Here is a 22954-nt window from a genome sequence, read left to right on the forward strand (position 1 = left end):
ATTTGCATAAAGCATTGTATCCTGGGTAATATTGAGAGTCATTGACAAAACGAAGGTAAATAAAAACTTGTTGTTTCTCTGTGAAGTCTGGACTGTAGTCATGTGTCAGCTCTGGTTCACTAGTGACAGATATACTGTATTCATGTCTGACTCTGATGTTTGGAGCAACATATGGCATATATGGGAGTTCTCTTCAGAGTCCTTGCAACTTTTCTGTAACTCTAAAACTTAAGAAAACATTAAAAGATAGGAAGTTTAGAAATGGGAGAGAATGGGGAGGAGAAAGTGTAAGATACTCAAACTGAGAGGAAGAGCTGGTGAGGATGCACAGGTTTGTCTACAAAGAGACATACAGTTGTGTCATGATCCAAAGACACAGGCTGGGGAAACAGAAAAGTAAAATGGTAGTGGATCTGTTCTACTTTGTTCCCTCAATGTCTCATGCCAGATATCTGCTCACTGAATCCTCCAACGACTTGGAAGCAATTCTCTTTACACACTAGAGAGAGATTGAGATCCAAAGAGGACATGTGTCCTGCTGGCTACAGTGAAGACTGTGCATAGAGTTTGAGCCCAGCTCTGTTTTAATCTGTAGCCCTTGTTCTGCTCAGTGACTTTCTGAGCACAGATACTATCAATCAGCATCCACAATGGATGCTCTACACATTCACCATGGAACATTCGTGATTTAAGTAACAGGTCTCAGCATCTGAACTTTACAGATGAGGAAAGACTTTTGGAAAGTTTAACTGTCAACTTTTAAAAGTCCTACAGGTAAGAAACGATAGTACCAATATTTAAACACCAGCATTCTTCTTTCTAAAATCCAATGTGTTTGTGTGTGTGTGTGTGTGTGTGTGTGTGTTTTATTGTATCTCCAGCGAGTGCTAAAACAAGTTTATCTTCTCACAAGTGCTTTTATACCACTCTAAGTACACGCAAAGAATAGGGTAAGTTCTAGGTCAAGAAACAAGGCATAAACAAAATTCTCAAAATAGTCAAGGAACAAACAAGGCAATAAACAAAATCCCATAGTGACTTTTTATAAGAATTTATCAAGATCAAGATGCAAGGAACACACTCCTCAGCTGTATCTATCTTGAGCTTATTTCCTTGTCCTAGCCCAACATCAATTTCTTGCTTGAGCCTACATTCTGGTCCTAGCCCAATGTTAATATTTCCAGTACTTTTGAAGCTCTCCAAACCTTTTCTAAAACCTAATGTTAAGCTAAGCTGCTAGCACACATAGACACTTTCTGTATGTGCCACTGCTGGAAGTGGCTTCCCCACATGCTGTTTGTTGGACCTTAGATGCCTTTCTTTGAGTTACCCCTCTAAGTCTGAGATCAAGTGGAACCACCAAATGACCAAAGAAGCATATATATATATATATATATATATATATATATATATATATATATATATATATATATATATATATCATATGAGACATTTCACCAGCTGAGCTCATTACTTCAGGAGACACAGAGGTATTGACCTGCTTTAGCTCGGCAAGAGGAAACAGCTTCTTCCCTGACAGTGGCAGGTAGAACTTATGATAAGAATTCCAGTAACATCTCACACAGCTATGCTGCATGTTTCGCTGTGGCTTTAGATGCTCAATGCCTAGAGTGTGAGTGCCCAGGGTGAAGGCCAATAGTCGTGGCCTCTGGTAGTTGGAGGGACATACCAAATATTCAAGGTCTCGGAGCCCATGAGAATGACGTCCTCGTTATCCACCACTAGAAAAGATACCTCTGGCAACATCACCATCCTTATCATAGCCAGAGAGTCAGAGTGCAGTTAGCTCAGCATGGGACTACCCAGATGCTCCCTGCCAGCTTTGTTTGGAGTCACTAAGTCAGTTCCAAAGATTTTGCTGAACCAGGGCTTAGTCTTGTGCTGAGACCTGCAGGGTACTGTTAACAATCCAATTCTCAATTGCAGCAGATACATTGTTTCCTGAAGACGTTATCGCTCTTCCTTGGTAAGTGTTATTGCCTATGGGTATTCTGGATTAACTTGTAAGCCGTGGCAATAACTTATTTATGATGGGATTTGCTTGTATTTTTACAGTACCTTGGGAAAGAATTGGTGAAATGCTGTATTTACATGTCGTCCTGATCCTCTGGACTTCTTTTTAAGGTTTTATTCATTTGTTTGTTTATATGCCGACGTGAGTGTGTGCTTTCTGGTGCATGTGCCTGGCTGTCACACACAGGCTGGAAGGTGTCAGGTATCCTCTTCTATCAGTTTCCTCCTGTTCCTCCCAAGCAGGGTCTCTTTCCAAACCTGCGGCTTTTTACAAGTCTGGAAGCCAGCAAGTCCCAGCAATCCCTCTTGCCTTCACCACCCTCAGAAGCGTCAAGAACGTTTTTAGTGAGTTCCTGGCTTATTATATGGATGTTGGGATCAGGACTCTGGTCCTCATGATTGTGGAATACATTGTGCTGGTTGGTTCTATGTCAGTTTGATACACTGAACCTCAATTGAGACAATGCCTCCATACACTGAGCTGTGGACATACCCTACATGCATTTTCTTGGTAAATGATTAACATGGAAGTGACAATCTTGCTTTGGGCGGTGCCACTCCTTAGACGATGATCTTGAGTGCCATAAGAAAGAAGTCTCAGCAAGGCACAAAGGGCAGGATATACGCGGCACCCACAAATAGCTTCTACATCAGTTCCTGCCTCCAGGTTCCTGCTGTGAGTTTCAGCCCCCACTTCTTTGGGACTACAAGCTGTAGGAAGAAATGAGCCCTTTCTTCCACAGGCTGTCTATGTTCATGGTGTTTTATCACAGAATTAGAAAACCCAACCAAGACACACGAGCTCTTGACTACCAAGCCATTTCTCTGCAATTCTCTGAACCTTTGAGGAAAAGGAACATACAAGGGACTGGGTGGAAATATTGAAGATGTTTTCTTATCTTCAGGAGAATGATGGATCAGATTGCAACCTTTAAAGAAGAAATTTCAAGAGTAGTGTGCCTGTAGTAGAGTAGAAAGGAAAGCACATGATGGAAGAGATATTTGGGGACACATTTTGGAAATGTCCCTATGACAACAGGAGGTAGAAAATTAAGTTCACTAGAATTTGGATTTTCCTGCATCAACAAGGGACGGACTTGGAAGAAAGAGAAGAAATAGAACGTTACATTTTATGGTCTAGTGTGGGGTTCTCTGCTCTCTGGGCATTGTGTTCTCTGGATTATGCAGTGATCACCTGCTACATATTGTTTAACGTAGCCTGGCAGGCTTGGTTGGATAATGTGGGGCATTATTTAAGATAGGAAATAGGATAGCAATGACTTCTTGGCCTCCTGCCTGATGGTGTAGTTGAACTTCCAGCTATATCTTGGCATGTCTGGCAAATTGGAAGAGCTTTCCTGCCAGATAGCCGTGTTTAATGGAGATCAACGAGCATCCTGTGTAAATGCACCCCAGTGGGAGAAGGAGCCAGGCACAGTCCACGTGTCCAGAACAAAAGCCCTGCTTGTTGGCAGTCAGGCGTCATGTTTTCTCCTAGCCCAGTACTCATTGGACTCAGCCATTTATCCAAAACACTTTTATGGAGACATTAATATGCAACAGTCACAGTGTGGTGTGTAGATGCAGCAGTGAGCAGGACAGAGACAATGCCTATTCTTACTCCATGAACATTAGGAGGCCAAAAGTAAACTTGAAAGAGCCAGGGCTCTAAACAGTTTGGCAGACACTGGAGCATAGGCAGTTCACTTCCTTCAAAGCAGGTGTTGGGTGGAGAATTGCCCCATCATTCACAACCGGCCACACTGGTATTTTGGCACCACCTAGACTCTGATGTGTGTCAGTGATGTATTTTCTGAGGAAGGAGGAAAGGGAGATTGTACCTGACAAAGTTGAGATCTCCTGGTCCAGAAGAGCAGGAGCAGAGACCATGGAATCTCCCAGAGCAGTGACAGAGACCTCAATGATGAGCAGAGATGTTGAAGGCAATACAACTGATAGGATATAGGGAAGCAGCAGATTCTGCAATGTCCAGAAGTCTGGGGTAAAAGGAGGGACACCTGTGCTCACAGAGTTTGTCTCTGTCAGCATATCAGCATATTTTTATTTCATATATAATCAGATCCATATTCCATTCCTTCCTTCCAGCTTCCCCCAACTCTAGCATATCCCTTATCTTCCTCCCAACTCTTTAAGTCTTATTAGTACTACCCATATATGCATGTGTATGATTGGGGGTTGATGATCAGCCAGTGGGGCATGAGAAATCTACTATTAGCTGCCCACAGCCAAGAAAAAGTTACCCTACCACAAGCACCTACCAGCGATCATTAGCTCCTCAGCTAGATGAAGGGTATCAGGAATCCTTCCCTGCTTTGTGCTGGAAATTTTGACTGGCTTGGACTTGTGCAGGCCTTCTGCAGTTAACAGCAGTTGCTGTCAGGTCATGTATGTAGCAACCATGTCATGTTCAGAGATTGTCCTTTAACAGCACCCACCCTCATCTTCTGGCTCTTAAACTATTGTAACCCACTCTTCCATTATGTTCCATTAAACATGTCACAATCTCTATCATTTCTACCACTATCATCTGCCTGTCTGCCTGTCTGTCAGTCCATCTAACCCATCTCTCTATCTATGTATCTATCTATGTATCTATCTATGTATCTATGTATGTATGTATGTATGTATGTATGTATGTATCTGTCCATCCATCCATCCATCCATCCATCCATCCATCCATCCATCCATCCATCCATCCATCCATCTATCTATCTATCTATCTATCTATCTATCTATCTATCTATCTATCTATCTATGTATTCCATCTATATCTCAGCACTCATAGTTGTTTATACAAAACCCCTAAGAAGTTATGAGTAATGAGAAGCATTAACTGTTACTCTCTATACCAAGAAGGTTGTCTGATCAAACTTGAGAGCAGCACAAATCTATATATTTAAAAAGAGTTTGACAACATGACCAGTTAGCAAAAACCAACCAACCAACCAACCAAACAAACAAACAAACAAACAAAAATCACAAACATGTTTTCCTCTGGAGTCTATATCTTCCCCAGTCATAGTTTTTGACTATGTGTATAGTACCAGGCATGGATTCCCTCACGTAGAGTAGGCTGCAAACCCAATTAAGGGAGCAGATAGTTATCCCCATACTTTAAAGATTCCATGGAACCAAGCAGAAGTACTGAAGTATATTTTCAGGACAGAAATCCCTTTGTCTGTTTGTTTATTTTCTCCTGAAATGGGCTCATAGTTCTCCAGGATGCAAAATGGAGTAACTGTATGTAATAATTACACGACAACAGCACTAATAGCAGTGCCCTCTAACACTATTGCCACCACCACCATCACTAACACTGCTATTAAATACTTATTTGAGTTCTGGAACTAGGGTATTAACCTTCAATATATTACTGCTAATAATTTAGAAGACTCAGAAGGTGCCAAGATAAAGTAATATGGGCCAGATTTATTTGCCTGAAATAGTAAAGCCTAAACGAAACATATGAAATGGTGGTTTTAAATAAGAGAGCAGTGATCCCTAAACATGAGAAAAAAATTTAAGGTGTGCCTATGATTACCCCAACTCATCAGAAAAACTACATCCTCAAAGTTATGTGATTTTCCTAAAGCCACACACTTTATAACGGTGACCCAAGATTCTTAATGCTACATAGTATGCTTTTCTGTGGCCCCAGATGGCTAAGATTCCTTAAACATGGTTCAGGAAAAAATTGCATCTTTAAATCTCCTTTCTTCTCTTTTTTTTCTCCCTGGCCAACGTACATAGTACATGGTACTTAGTAACATCTGACATATTATGAGCATATTGATTAATTTTTAAATAAATTTCATCTTCTCTTCCCTTCTTAGTTAATAGAAAGTAACTAGGGATTTTGTTCCTCATGTTCTTTGTTTGCCTTTTCTCCTATCTACCACCTTCGTACATTTTTTATTTCTTGTTCTAGCTGAGCAAGTACTAACAAACTTCAATGGATTTTACAAATCTATAATATGAGTCTGGGCATGGTGGAATACACCCAGATAGTGTGTGAGAGAAAATACTTGTTATATCTGATGACTACAGCTCTTTCAGGTATAATGATAATTCTATAAAATATAGAGTAGACAGTCCCTAAAACACTTTATTAGAACTTTAAAAATGACCATCTCCAACAAGCCAACTGAAAAATTCTGTGTAATACAGAAATCTCTTTGAGAACTTTCAAGGAGGAGTTTCAACTTCTGAAGCCACAGGGCAATCTTCTAGGGTCCAGGAAAGCATCATGTTGTACTGGTCCTCAGAGCCACAAGGGAGAAGAATGCATGGCTTGGGAAGTGTCTCATGCCATGGCTACATCTTGAACAGAAAACCAGTAGAAACCTTATATGTGATAGGGCAATTTGACTAAAGGAGCCAGATAATCTTGAGGCCATAGTCTCCTGCTGAATTTCCAGGATAGCAAAAGATCCCTACTCCATTGTTGAAGTAGAAGCTCGCAGCCTTTTGTTGATTGAGGTGCATGAAATAACCTTACCTGAGGTCGCTACCTGCTTTAGTTAGTGTCTTCATTGCTATGAAGAAGCACTATAACCAAGGCAACTCTTATAAAGAAAACCATTTAATTGGGGTTAGCTTACAAGTTCTGAGGTTCAGTCCATTATCATCATGGCGGGAAGCACGGCAATATGCAGACAGACATGGTGCTGGAATTGCTGAGAGTTTTACATCTTGATCCAAAGGCAGTCAGAAAGAGCTTTCTTTCCACATTGGGTAGAGCTTGAATACAGACTTCAAAGCCAACTCCTACGTTGACACCCTTCCTCCAACAAGGCCACACCTATTCTAACAAGACCACACTCCCCAATATGCCACTTCCCATGGGTCTAACATATTCAAGCCACATCAGCCCACAGGGTTCCATAAGATATTCCTTAACCTCTCCTATATTAATTTGAACCAATAACCAAGGCCAGATTTCAACACAGCCTAATGTGAGATCAATCCTGATATGGGAAAATAGCTTAGATCCTGAAGGTTTTGCAGGGACCAGAGCACATATGTGGGTGATTCTTGTGGGTGTCAAACTAGAGGAGAATGTGATGCTCTACAGGAGAGAATCAATGTTGGTGTAAGCACACATGAATCTGAACTCACTGTTTGGCATGAGAGCTTGCATTGGTCTAATGGCAGGTGGTGATGACCCTTTGCAGCTTGTGTGTAAAGACAGTCTACAGTGCATGGTTATTTTTAAGGTGTAGTCAGAGTCACTTAGGAAAATATTAACCCCTTGTTGAATTAGAAGTTCCAAAGTGGATCCTAGAAGTTTGTGTTTTATCTAACTCTGTTGATAGTTACTTTGAAACTCTGTAAAGTTACTTGGGAACCCCTGACTTGTGGTACTGAGGTAGAGAAGCCAGGACTTTGAAGTCAGTATTTTGGGACTGAATCATAAACCTCAGAAAGATGGTATTGTCTCTATACATTAAGCATGACACAATATATTGACTTTGTTTCCCTAGAGGACCCCAAGTGTACCCCTTTATTAAATCAACAAAGATGCCACAGATAAAAGAGATGTGGGTGTCTTTAAAGGACTTTAGTGGGGTTGCCTCTGAAGGATGGGATTAATTATGGGTGATACTTCCAGTGATCATGGGATCTCTGATATCAAAGGGATTCTAGAATAAGAACTGGTCACAGCATTTAGGAGTCTGATGCATGGAAGTGTCACTGCTGTGGGCATTGCTGTAGGAAAGACAAAATGGCAACTGGGGGTACATTGATCTACACTGGGGTACAATGATCTACACTGGGGTACAGTGATCTACACTGGGGTACAGTGATCTACACTGGGGTACAGTGATCTACACTGGTTTGTGGAAATGACCAAAAATATCAGGGCAATTTCAGGTCTGGGCCATTGCAGACAGGTTTGTGCCATGATGGAATGACAGTTGATCTGAGTATTGTTCAGACTGTAGACTAAGGAAACAGGCTCATTTTGGCCGATGCAATGGAAAGCCAAAACTTCTCACTCAATTTCACTCCCACTTGAAATAGAAAAACATATCAATTCCAAAATGATTTAACAGTGTAATGTCACCTATGTATGTTGAGTATTCTGTAGACCCTTTTTAGAGTGACATGGCCATTGCTAGGCTCCTTGTACGCTATGAAAGAGAAAATCCCAGATGTGTAGCATCTGTTAGTTCTGGGGTCTGAGCTGCCCCCTTTGCCAGAGGACTGATTTACCATCATGGTCTTTGGACCTGGAAGATGCTTACTTAGTACAGCAGTCTCATGCCTCTTCAGTCTTGTCTTTCTTATGGCTTTACCCTAACCATTTCTATATTCCCAAGACCATTAAAAAAAAAAAAGGGTCACCCAGTTTTTGCTAGTTCATCATTTTGCTGTTCTGATGTCTGGTTATGATAGATCTAAATGACTATTGAGCCAGTCTTGGGTAAAGCAGAGTTGTGCATTGCTGGCAGGCGAAGTCTGCTTTAGACAGAGCTGCACTGATAGACAGACATAGGATCTAGGTCTCCATACTGAACTAATATGACACAGGCTTCTATTTTTTCAAACTGGAACAATGCAGCTGCCCCTGTGTATTCCTCTTTCCCTTCAGTCTGTCCCCAGGGATTCGGATAAGGAAAGCTTTGCAACCAATAAGCTCTCGGCAATATACAGTTTAATGCCACCATGTCCAGAATATCAGGAAAGAGTGCTCATTTTTGCAAGCCCCAGATTCTTCCATGCAGGACTGAAGAATGACTGACAGAAAACCAAAGCAATATGGTCGGTCATCCCTATAAAAATTACCAGAACTGAACTTACCAGAACCATCAGAAGAAGTGATAGGTTGGATCTATAAGGCCCAAATGACTCCAATTATAGAAGCATACACAGAACCCCAGCTTCTCCCCATTGTGGTATTCCCCTCTTGTCTTTTCTCAACTTCCATGTCATGGTGTGGAAGAGGCTGCCTGACATCGCCATCTTATTTGTACAGTCTTCCTGGGAGGTGACTCTGACTGGTTTTCTCTGACATGTGTATATGAACAGTAATGAATCACAGTACTCCAAAGAGGCCCTTCCTATGGCAGACCTCCTGTCTTGGCTGATGCTCTTTCTCACCGCCCTTGTACCTTTCAATTCCATGGTGGCTTATTTTGTCTTCTTGCTTATATCTGCTTATTACTGAGACATTTTAACCATACACATACTTGAGCACATGAACACATACACACACTTTAATTTCCTTTTATTCTTCAATGATTTGAGTATTGCAAAACAATGTTCAAACATAGACGCAAGTTTGGAGAATGATTGAGTTTTCTGAATTCTCTATAGAGAGGACAAAAGGATGTACAAGACACAAAAGGACACTATAAACTATTTGCTGTGCAGAACTCTTCAGCCAATGCCCCTATGTGAGTGAAGAAGTACAAACACTGATAGGGTATGTTTTGGATAGCAGGAGAAATAAACCAAAGGGAAGGACTCTATCACTTCAGGATCTTTTAGTCTAAGCATTATAGTAGGCATGGGGTCCTATAGTCAATTTCCAGTCTTTCTAAAAATAAATAAAATTAAAAGACCCTGTAGTATAGTTAAGTGGGGACTGGGGGTGCATGAAAGTAGGAACACACTGGAATCATGCATAAAGCATCTGATGCAGGCATGCAAATGGAGCCCTCGCTAAATATATCAACAGGGCAGTGATGCTTGAGCATGGTTCTCAAGATGCATCAAGTGGGCAGATTGGAAGAATGGGATATGACAGTTCTGGGAAAGAGCATTATGTCTACCAGGAAATGCAAGTACATCACTCTGATGGGGTAGGAAGGAAACAAACACCAGTGGAAGGAAAGAAGCTGAAGAAACTGCAAGATTCAGTCCATGACTGGCATGAATTATTTGAAGGACAAGCCAGTGGTACCCAAAGTATACCTGGACTGGTATCGCCACAGCTTGGAAGAGTTTGTTAGAACTACAAACACTCAGCCTCAACCCCAGCAAATGTACAATGGACCCTGGAAATGTACCTAGAAATCTTAGTTTTAACATTCTCTCCAGGAGATTTGGATTCATTCAGAAGCTAGAATAGCAGGTTCCAGTAATGAGGAACCTTGTTAGGCTCTGAAGACTGGGAAGTGCTGCTATGAGAACTCATGGCTGTGTATAAACTGAATTGGAAGGAACAAGACCTATTATATGTCACCAATTGGATGACTATTCCAATAGCCCAGATGAGAAATTATGAAGGCTCAAGAAGGCCAGAAATGGAGGGACTACAGAGAAAGAGGAAGTGGTTGGAGGTTGGTGAAACTGGAGCAACACAAAGTATGAGGGAATGTTTCTGGGCTAGGGAGCCTTTGATATTGTGACTAAGATGGCACTAAACTGACCTTTCATGACCATGGAATCCAACCTGGAGAGATGCTGTCTCCAGACAAGTTAGCACCCACAGAGATGCTCATTAACTGCATCTTCACCATGGTGAAAATGATGTTTCTTTCTGAGCCATCAGAACTACTGATGTGGAGATTACTGTATTGTGCAGCGTGCATGCAGAAAACATCTCAAGTCTAGACCTGCTGATGAAAATAAAAGACGGAGGAGGCTGGGTGTGGGGTGGGTTGGCATTGTAATGCTATGGTATGTCGTCTCTCTCTTAACTTCTGATTGCTTTGTATTTTCCTGGCACTTGTATTTGTATTTGTGTGAGAGCATAGAGGTGGATGGAAGAGGGTTACATTGCTGTCGGTACTTCATTAATACCTATGTTTATATTGTCTCAGCCTCTACATACTTAGATACTGACATAAAATGCAGATAGGAAAGTCAGACCTCTTTCTGTTTAGGAGGTTGGTCACTTCCAGACTTAACACCTTTTCAGAAGGTTCTAAATTCCAGGCTGCAAACCACAGAATGTGACTGTGCCACTCTGATATTTTAACAAGTACCCAAGGGTCACATAAACATATTGTTCCAGTTTCACCAAATGTCCCCTGTCTGCTAGGCAGTAGTTTTCAACCTGTAGGTAACATATAAGATATCTTCCATATCAGATGTTTACATTACAATTCATAACAGTAGAAAAATTACAGCTAGGAAATAGAAATAAAATAATTTTATGGTTGTGGGGGTCACCACAACATGAGAAACTGTATTAAAGGGTCATAGCATTAGGAAGGTTGAGAATCATTGTACTAAAGAATGTATTTAAATTCAAACCCCGTATACGTGATTGTTACCTTGTTCGAAAATAGTTGTTATAGATGTGATAAAGTACAGAGAAAACCACGTTAGACTAAAATCAGCCTTGAGCCAATCACTAGTTTTTATTTAAAGAAAATAATTTAGATTCAGACCCAGGGAATAAATAACTAGACCAGGGTATCAGGGTTTAGAGAGAGATACACCCAAAAGGCAAGGAACACCCAGAATAAATCTTCACTAGGAAGAGTTAAACAAGGGTTCTCTCTGGGGCCTTGGGTGAACATCTCGGGAACTCTTTGGTTTGGGGTTTCTAATCTTCAAGTCCAGGAGAGAATATAGTTCAGCCCTTTAAATTAAGACAGTCAGCTTAAGTAATTAGTGCTTGAATCTAAAGGATTCAGCATATCCTTCAAACCCATAATAGTTTCAAAATCTACAAGTCTAGCATCAAAAGTACCAAAGCAAAGACAACAACCACATGATGATTTGAAACAGGCTTTGATATTAGGGGAGCCAGAGAGATGGGCAAGAAGCCTCCAGTGTATAAGGCATAAGGAAAATAGATCACATTCTTTTATCAGACTGCCTTAAATTGCAATAGACTGCCATCTCAGATGTGAGGCAAAATTCCCCATAATTTCCAAGGAAAATAAGGACAGTCAGATAACCCTCCTATCCCCTGACATCCTATCACCAAATGAGAGATGGGGAATAATAGAAAAGACAGAGAGGATATAAAACGGGCCCCAGACATGGAGCTTTGCTGGGTTAACTCCAGCAGCATTTGTGTATGTTGTCATGTCAATAAAATTACTGAAATTGAAACCCGAAATTGAACAGAGTGTGAAAGAAAGGAGATATTACTCAAGGGATCTAGGCAGTAAATATTCACATTAAGAGGAGGTGATATCACGGAAAGTCTCTGTGCTTTGTGATGCCATTGAAGTCCAAACAAAGAGGGTATAATTTCATTATTTCCCTCTCTGCTAGTCTCTGCCACACAGAGCACTTGGGTGTAATGAAATTGGGCTCCTGAGAAGTGAAATCAGAGTTCGAAGATGCATCAGTAGGTTGGAGCACACATTCATTTGTTCACAAGCCTTGAGGGGCTGCTTTCTCTCAGTTAGGAGCCACAGATTTTCCTTACTCACCAGTAGGAGCGAGCAGAGAATTTCCTATTCTTGGACAAAGGGAGAAGGGAGTCTGAGGGTGACTGAGGTTAGCTTAGTGATTGCAGCTAAAATTCCATTTCTCTTCACATCTCAGCTTTTCAGCCATGGAGTGTTTCCTTTTGGTCCCCCCTCCCTCCTGGAGATCCTCGCCACATCCGCAGAACACTTTATCTCTATCTGGAGCCCTCACTCCATATATAAAGCTTCCACACTCCGTTTCTTCTGTGATCTTAGGTAAAGCCTAGTCTGTGCCATTCCTTCTGCGGAGTCTGAGAGCCATGCAGGGTGGTTTGTTCCTCTTTGTTGTCCGAAATTCACGGGCAGTGGTTTTCATCCAAGGCAGGCTGTGGGGCCAACAGAAGACTGACACCCCGTGCCTGATGGGGATGGTACTGGAAATTCTGGGGCTGGCCTGTTCATAGAGCAGGATTCTGATTCAAAAAGTAGACACGGTTACCCAACAGCTCTCAAAAACTGCCTATGTTCCCCCTTAGGGATTATTCTTTATTGAAAGAATTGGAACCTGCTTTAGGTTCTCACATTCTTATAAAAACAAATCAAAAGGAAACAAAACACAGCATCTAATTCATCACTGGATCTCTCCGGGAAAGGCCCAGTGTTGTCAACCCCGGGGAGGAGCCCAGCTTTGTCTTTCCTGGGGAAGTTATCTATATGCCAGGCAATTTAGGTGAAATTTTACAAGTGATGGGAGGCAGTTTCTATTATGGTCCTCGTTTCTAAATGGAAACCAACCTTGGAAATGTTTACAATTGTTTTTCCAAGTTTGCAGGCTTAATATTGGAACCTAAGTGTCTGCACATCTCTCCCAAACCAAGAGCTCTGCCACAACACATTGCCACTCACAACTGCAATTTTCAAGAACCCGTGAAATGTTGAGTCTGGTGACCATCTTGAGCCACGTACTCTACTATATCAAATGGCACAGGCTGGGTAACTTAGAAACAACAAAAATGTCTTTTTTGCAGTTTGGGTGGATAAGACTTTCAAGGGCAAGGCGGTGCTGTCAGAGAGCCAGCCTTCTGGCCTGCAGATGACACTTCTTGTGGCTTTATGGAATAGAAAAAGAGTGGCAGATCTCTGGGGTCTTTTAAATAAGGCCACGGCTCCCATACCCAAAGGCTCTTTCTACACTGTTTCTTAATAGGTCCCACCTCTTCATGCTATCTCTTTTATGGTTAAGATTTCAAAATATGAATTGTGGAAGACAGAGCATCCAGACAGCAATGATTATCAAAGCAACTCTCTCGACAGTGCACATACCCTCCATATAACAGTGCAGATTTTGGTTGTATAGATCCCACCTGCTTACACCGAGTGTCAGAAGTTTACATTTGGTTGCCATTTGCAGTTTGTCTATGTGCAGCCATTCTAGAGCTTTTCTCTGGTACCACATAAAATAATCCCTGTGTTTTGTCAACCAGTGGAACATCCGAGGATAGGATTTGCCTCTCTCTAAATCTTTGCTTTTTATTTAGTTTTTGAACAAGACTTTATCTACGATGAATCCAAAAAGTTTTTATTCCTTAGAATAGACAAAAGTTTTTAAGGGCATTTTTGTATTTTTGGAGGACAGAATCTGGACACAACCTTGCAAGTATGGTTTGTCTAGGTAGGAAGTAGAAAAGAGATGCCTTTATATCCCGATTATTTTACCAGATTTGTACACTGGTACTCAATGTGGTATTGACTAAGTTTCACACACAGATTGGACTCTGTTTTGGGTTATGATTTGTGATGACCAAGGCACCCTATACCCCTCACATACTATCAACAAAGACAGCAATTTTGTGAGCATAAGACATGCTAAAAAAAATATTAGCCCTTTGTGTATCCATTGGCTAATGTTTGTAAAGGCATGAACATACTCCTTGACTCAGACTGAACTCATTAAAACCCAGCGACCAAATTGTGTTATTGTGCAAATACTTTCCCTGTGGCAGTTTCCCAGGGACTTTTGTGTAAATCTGTAAGTGCAACACTTTTGTCATCTCCAAAACATTGGTTAGGCAAACACTATACAGGAAGTGTGCTTTGGATATAAGCTGTAGTTTTCTATGATTCATCCAGTTTAAGAGTAAGAACCACTAAGATCCTTAGAAACTAAGGAGAAATGTTAAATTTACAGTTCTCCCTCCCTTTACCTCTTTCAATGGGTCAACTGACATTTTCTTTTCATCAATGTGGCAGTACCTTCAGTTTGCTGCTCTGTTGGCTTGAGCTGGTAATATCTAGTCAGTTTTCCCTAATGTACTTCTGTGAATTTTGGGCAAGTGTACTAGGTTCTATTTTGGTCAAGACGTTGTGTACTGGCTGGTTTTGTGTCAACTTGACACAAGTTGGAGTTATCACAGAGAAAGGAACCTCAGTCGAGGAAATGCCTCCATGAGATCCAGCTGTAAGGCATTTTCTCAACTAGTGATCAAGGGGGGAGGGCCCAGCCCATTGTGAGTGGTTCCATCCCTGGGCTGGTCTACCTGGGTTCTATAGAATGCAGGCTGAGCAAGCCAGGGGAAGCAAGCCACTAAGTAACGTCCCTCCATGGCCTCTGCATCAGCTCCTGCTTCCTGACCTGCTTGAGTTCCAGACCTGACTTCCTTTGGTGATGAACAGCAATGTGGAAGTGTAAGCTGAATAAACTCTTTCCTTCACAACTTGCTTCTTGGTCATGATGTTTTGTGCAGGAATAGAAACCCTGACTAAGACATATGATCTCAGTCTGTCTGAAAATAACATGAAATAACAATAATTAATCAATTATTAGAAATTTTCTCTGTTCCCCTTCCCTCCATACCTTTTCTTTCATGTTCTTCCAACATCCCAATAAAGTGAATGCCCACTAGCAAGTGTGGTTGCCATGCCTGCAGTCCCAATGGTTCTTACTCTTAAACTGGATGAATCATAGAAAACTACAGCTTATATCCAAAGCACACTTCCTGTATAGCGTTTGCCTAACCAATGTTTTGGAGATGACAAAAGTGTTGCACTTACAGATTTACACAAAAGTCTTTGGAAAACAGCCATGGGGAAAGTATCTGCACAATAACACAATTCGGTCGCTGGGTTTTAATGAGTTCAGTCTGAGTCAAGGAGTATGTTCATGCCTTTACAAACATTAGCCAATGGATATACAAAGGGATAATATTTTTAGCATGTCTTATGCTCACAAAATTGCTGTCTTTGTTGATAGTATGTGAGGGGTGTGGGTTGCCTTGGTCATCACAAATCATAACCCAAAACAGAGTCCAATCTAACTGTGTGTGAAACTTAGTCAATACCACATTGAGTACCAGTGTACAAATCAGGTGAAAAATCGGGATATAAAGGCATTTCTTTGTTATTTCCTAACCTAGCCAAATCACACCTGCAAGATTGTGTCTATATTCTGTCCTCCAAAAATACATAAATGCCTTAACAAACTCTTGTATATTCTAAGGAATGAAAAAATTTTTGATTCATCATAGGGAGAGGCAGAGGTAGAAGGATCAGGAGGTCATAACCAGCTGAAGAGTAGGTTTGAGGCTAGCATCAGCTATATGAAACTCTGTTTGAAATATTAAAAACCAAAGTGCTGTCTTAAAGACCTCTCCAATGGTCTTGCCCCAAGCCCTTTACAACCAATACCCTATAGTCTGTCACTGGAATCTTAACTCCTCTACAACTTTTGTATAAATAAAGATTATATGATTTGTCTTTCTGTCACCAGCTTATTTTACTCATCACAATGCTCCTTAGGTTTACTCATCTGCGGCTTATTGATACTTTTTTTTAAAAAGACTCTCATGGTGTAGATGTACCACAGTATACTTAGCCCTTTATGTACTAACAGATACTTGGACTGCTTTCATATTTTAAATATTGTGAAAATATCAATATTAAAATGTGTATAAAATATCCTCAAGAGACCCTGTTTGTTATTTATGGTACAATTACTAGAACATATAATAATTATTTGTTTGAACTTTTGCATATGTATATAGGTTTAAACAGACCCACAGTATTCAATCTGACCAAAGGCAGGGGAGGAAAAGTATTTGACTGGAATAAAGACTCCAGATAAGACTTGGACCTTGGTGTTATAATCAGTCCTCTAGTCCTGTAATGACATGCTGCTTTTACTACTCAGTGGCCAAATCTTTACATGGTACAAAGTTAACTCCTGTTAGCACTGATTAAGGTTTTCTAGTGAGATCTAGAGGGCCTAGGGGACCACTGAACAGAACCATATAAAACATGGAACAAAAATACTTAAGAATGGAGAAAAGATGCAGTCACTGTACAACCTGTGTGTGGAAGATGGTCAGAGTGGACCGATTAAGGCTTCCTGGAAGTCTTAAATCTTACAACTTTATTGGGGAGAGAGGCTTGATTACAATGGATCAAACATTTCTTTTATGCCCAATGGAATTTCAGCAACCTATTTCTTCCTCCCTTATTAAAAATGACTATCAGACAATGCCAAACATATATAAAGAGAGGAAAATGATGACTTTCTAGATGTCCAACACCCACATCAACAAATATGAGTTCACAGGCAAGCTTTATACTGGTGCACACTCAGTTACTAGTCTTTTCCCTGCAGGGCCTCCACTGCTTTGAAGTAAATTTCAGGAACAGCTCACATTATCTTTAAGTACTTCCCACTATGTCTTTGAAAGTTAGAGGTTCTTTCTTTTTTTAATTTTAGTTAAAAATGTAACCAAAGCATCATTCATTATTCATTATTAGATCAGCTAACCCTCCGTGACAGCATCAATATTGTCAGTGTTTGCATTTTGGCTCATCTTACTCTTTCTACATGTTATGCTGTGATTTCCTCTTTCCTCACCTTGCAGTTGTTGGTATCCCTTCTAAGTTTCTTAACCCAAATATCCTCCTTCGTCTCTCCCCTTTCTCACTTTTTAAATGTAGTCATTGAGGAAACAGTTGTTTTTCTTAAACACTGCCTGGGCTTTGCTAATTGGATCCCATGGTGTCATTTAGTGAGCTCCTCTGTTCCTTTAAATTGGTAGTTAGAGCTAGGGGCTTGATTAAGTCGGATTTTATTCCTTTATGTTTTTAGCAACTGCTGCATGGTAGAGTCTGTATTCTCACTGGGAGAGTTGTGATGTCCAGAGCTTCTGTGATGTCACACTGCTGAGATCCACCGCTTCATCTGTGGTTACCAAATCCTGACTTCCTCGTTGCATCATTTTGCCATCACCGAACATTTTATATAATAATATACAGAAACAACACCTTGCCATCGATTTGCTTACTTTGAAATGTAGCTCTCTTAGAACAGAAAGGCAAATACTTGAAACTTCCCCAGTCTTTATTGGTTTTCAGAATAATGAATGGTTTCCCTAATTCCCCATTAGTAATTAGTGGTAAGCTGATTTTACTTTTTACTGTTGTTATTTCATTAGTTTAGGTTTGGGTTTGTGCATTGAAACACATTACACTGGTATCAGTCAATTAAAATGTATTCTTGGGCTGGAGAGGTGGCTCAGTGGTTAAGAGCACTAACTGCTCTTCTAGAGGTCCTGAGTTCAATTCCCAGCAACCACACAGTGGCTCACAACCATCTGTAATGGGATCCGATGCCCTCTGCTGGTGTGTCTGACACATAGCTATAGTGTATTCACATATACATTAAATATATAAATCTTTTAAAAATGTTTTCTTCTTCATGACCAATTGTCTCCCTTTTGGACATGGCAGACAGATCATGGGAGGCCTTTCAACTTGGATTCCCAGTCCATTTGGAAAAAGGAAGGTAACCCTCTATTGGTCCATAATTACCATTGAGTTTTACTCTGAGTTTTCAGGCTCTTCTTTTGTGTTTGCTCTTTCAGAACTGAACTACATCATTTTTTTTCCCAAGAAGAGTTCTTTGGGGAAAAATATTTAGAGACCACAATCTGGACTTCAGTGTTGCATGTGCTACTGAGATAGTGTGTTCTAAGCTTCTAAATAAAGGGAGCCAGGATAAAACTCCAAGTATTTCCAAAAATAAAATTTATGAGTTCATACTGAGACTAGAAATTACAGCTCGGGATTACACAGTTCCTACTACTTATAATAATTCTCCAATATTAAAATTACAGTGTTCAAGATAGTAACTCTACTTTTTGTATGCTTTCTGTTTGGGTTTTTTTTTTTTTTTTTTTTTTTTTTTTTTTTTTTTTTTTTTGTCTTAGTGATTTATTTGTTTAGATTTTTGGTCTCTCTTTTGAGAGAGTGTGAGAGAGTGAGAGAGAGAGCCAAGAGCAAGAGAGAGAAAATAGATGAGGTTGAATCAGTAGGAGATGGGGAGAATCTGGGAGAAAGTGGGCAAAGGGAAGGAACATGATCAAAATATATCATATAAAATTAAAAAATGAAAATAATGGAAACATACACACACACATGTCAACATTCCAAGCAATGGAATCCACAATAAAATTTGATATACCACTCATGACATTTTTTATAACTTTTCCCCTATTTTTCAAGTTTTGTTCTATTAAGACTGATGTATTTTAAAGCATCTTAGAATAACTTACCTATGTGTTTTGCCACTAAGTTGAGGTGACTTTTTTTTTCTTCACTTCACTTCAGATTTTTAAAATTTAGAATTCACAGAATTATTTTGTAAATTTTAACTTTGGTTTATACTAATATTTTTGTCAGTTTGGGCAGTTCTAACCAACTATAGGCCACAGCTTCCTATGTTTTTCCATTCTCAATCCCCCCTTTTTGATGACATGAGACAGGTAGGTATATAGAATAGGTATGTAAACCAAATGTTTAGTGATATGACCATAGTAATAAATAAATTTATTTTAAAAGTCCTTTGATATGTATATAATTGTATCATTGTTGCAAGGTAACTCTGCTAGAGAACACATTGACTTGCATAATACTAAACAGAAAATCTTTCCTCGCATTGACTGGCTAGTGCATGGGGAATTTCCTAAAGTCAGGCCACCCTGAGCCTTGCCGTTCTTGGCTTTTTAATGTATAAAACCACACCCTGGTCTGAAATACTGCAATTAGCAAGAACCATTAGCAATGACTGGAGATACAGAAGCCAAGAAGACATGGCTAGTACATATAGGGGCCTTCGTAGAACTGTGGCGTACAATGGATTAGGTCTTTGTTCTCATTTGGCAGGTGTTGGGGTCTACATGCTGGGCTCATAGGTCAGAATGGTGCCTTTGTACCTTTAACATGGTATCAGTTGTGCTGAGGTCTGGGGGTCTGCTACACCTTTATTAAAGACAAAAGAAAATTTGTACACCAATAAGAGAGGTGCACTTGTTTGTTTTTTTTCATAAGGAATTAAATGTAGCTGAAAATTTGACACTGTAGGATACACAGACTTTAAACATCTTTCAGAATTAATCAATATTTTGATTTTATAATCACCAATGCTGACAACTCTGCTTATATAAATACAAAATAATACTATATTTAGGCCACTTGAGAAATTGTTGAAAATTCTGTTCTAATTACAGCCAAATTTCTTTATTATTTTATAAAAACAAGTCACCAATTCAAACAACAGTTTTAACAACTAATACAATATAACCCAAAGATATGGTAATTTGGAGGTTACAATTTGAAGAATGTAGCTAGGTATAATAATATTGAGTATTTTTGTTTTCAAACTATTGGGTTTCTATAAATGTAGAAAAATTGTATGTACAGTAAAAACATGGCAAATATAATAAATGGCCTAAAATCTAAGCTGGAGTATTTCAGAAAATATTTTAATTAATATTACTTATTTATTTTTAAAAAATTTCACACATGTATATAGGTGTCTTTTTCATACTATCTTCATTTTTCAACCCCTTCCCTAAGTGCATCCCCATGCAATAGCCAGTCCATTTCAAGGTTTTTGGCTTCCACAGGTACATTCGGTTACAAACAACACAAAGGATGTGAAGCTAAGGCCCCCATTATAGAGAACCTGTGGTTTTGTCTTCTGGGGTTCAAGCAGCCTCACTCAGCCTGATTTACTTTCTAGCTTCATTCATTTACATTTAGGTTTAAAGATGGTTTTCCTCTATAGATTACTTTTATTCCTGCGTGTGTATGTGCCATATTTTCCTTATCCATTCATCAGTTGATGGACATTCAGGTTGATTCTATTCCCTAGTTATGGGGAGTAGAGTTACAATGAACATGTATGTGTAAGTGTCTCTGTAATAAGATGTCCTTAGAGTAAGTACTCAGAAGGATAGCTATCGATCATAGGATAATTTTGTTTCTATTTTTAAAAGAGACCTTCAGACTGACTTTCAAGGTAGATTCCCTACCTTACATTGTCACCAACAGTGTATAAACTGTCCCTTTCCCCACCTCCTCACCAGCATGTGTAGTTATTTGTGTTCCTGATAACTGTTATTCTAATTGATCTAAGGATGTACAGTTTTTAAAGTGTTATTTGACATTTGTATTTCTTGTTTTGAGAATTTTCTGTTCAGTTCCATGGCCTATTTTTAAAATGTTTTTTCTTTATATTTCGATCTTTGAGTTCTTTATATATTTGATGCCATTCCTTTGATGGTGATTTTCCCATTCTGTAGGCTGCCTTTTGACTTAATTGTACAGTTTCATTTACTGGACATGATGTTATAAAGTATATTGTCATGCTGTATGGAATGGTGGCATATGTGCATTCTGTGTGTTCATAAAACCAGAAACCAGACTGCAGTGAAATGAAATCATGCAACATGGGCAAGACATGAGAGACATCTCAGGTTCATTAAGTGCTTGAATTTTAATTCATATTTGTTTTGTATATTCAAAAATCTTTTTCTTAGGGTTATGAGCTTGCCACTGAAGAAAACTAGCTCTCTCTCCCTCAGCAGCCATCAGACTGCTTACAACTCTTCACTAGGGGTGAGGACTAGTGAGAGTTTCCTCCATCTATGTGGGCATGAGGACTGAGAGATTGTTTGTAGGTCTTGTGCATATTGTAGAGCCCCCAATAGTAAGTAGGTAGTCATAAATGTATGTGCATGTAAGTAACACTATTAAGGCACACATGCACATGTGCACTGTATGCAAACAGGCAACAGTAACTGGGCTCAGTAGGATATCTATCTATCACCTATCTTTCTATCTATCTATCTATCTATCTATCTATCTATCTATCTATCTATCTATCTATCTATCTTTCTATCCATTTATCTATCTACCTTTCTATCTATCTTTCTATCTATCTATTTATCTATCTATCTATCTATCTATCTATCTATCTATCTATCTATCTATCTATCTATCTACCTTTCTATCCATTTATCTATCTACCTTTCTATCCATTTATCTATCTACCTTTCTATCCATTTATCTATCTACCTTTCTATCTATCTATCTATCTATCTATCTATCTATCTATCATTATAGAAGAAAAGGTCATGCATTAAAGAGAAAAGTAGAGACATAGGAAGGGTTGTGGGGAAGAGATGAGGGAATATGATGCAGATATAATGTACTTGGGTATTAAATCCTCAGAAAGGAAGAGAGACACACACATAGAGAGAGACACAGAGACACACAGAAAGACAGAGAGAGAGAGACAGAGAGGTGGAAACTAATAGACAGAGATACCCACAACTGACCTCAGGCCTCTACTTATGCACATACAGGTGAGTAAACCTAAACACACATACATGCACACATATGCACACAGCACATGTATGTATGCACATACACATGCATGCACACACAAATTTTTCAAAAGCCATTTACTGTTGCCAAATTTGTCATGATTCCCACATTCAGATGTGTGACCCCAGTATACTTGCATTGACTCTGAAGCTTATATAGTAAAGTGTCTCAGTTAGGGTTTCTATTGCTGTGAAGAGACACCAGGGTTACAGCAATTCATTTTTGTTTGTTTGTTTTTGTTTTTTTAATTGGATATTCTCTGCATTTATATTTCAGATGTTATACCCTTTTCCCAATCCCATCCCCCTTGCCTTCCCATTGCTTCCATAAAGATGCTCCCTCTCCCAACCATCCTCTCCCACCTCAGCACCTTGGCATTCCCCTGCACTGGGACTAAAGGTCTCTCCTCCCATTGATGCCAGAAAATGCTATCCTCTGCTGCATATGCACCCGGGGCCATGGGTCTCTCCAAGCGAACTCATTGGTTGGTGTTTTAGTCTCTGGGACCTGTGGTGGGTTTGGTTAGTTGATAATTTTGTTCTTCCCATGGGGTTGCAGACCCTTTAAGCTCCTTCAGTCCTTTCTCTAGCTCCTTCATTGGGGTCCTCATGTTCAGTCTAATAGTTAGCTGCAAGCTAACTGTATCAGTATGGCTCTGGCAGAGCCTCTGAGAAGGCATCCATATCAGATTCCTGCCAGTAAGTGCTTCTTGGCATCAGCAATAGTGCTTGGGTTTAGTGGCTGCATATGGGGTGGATCCCCAGGTGAAGCAGTCTTTGAATAATTTTTTTCTTCAATCTCTGCTCCTCTATTTGTCCCTTTATTTCCTCCCATGAGCATTTTGTTCTCCATTTTGAGAAGGACTGAGGCTT

Source organism: Micromys minutus, assembly GCF_963924665.1.
Source record: "Micromys minutus genome assembly, chromosome: 21".
Lineage (NCBI taxonomy): Eukaryota > Metazoa > Chordata > Mammalia > Rodentia > Muridae > Micromys > Micromys minutus.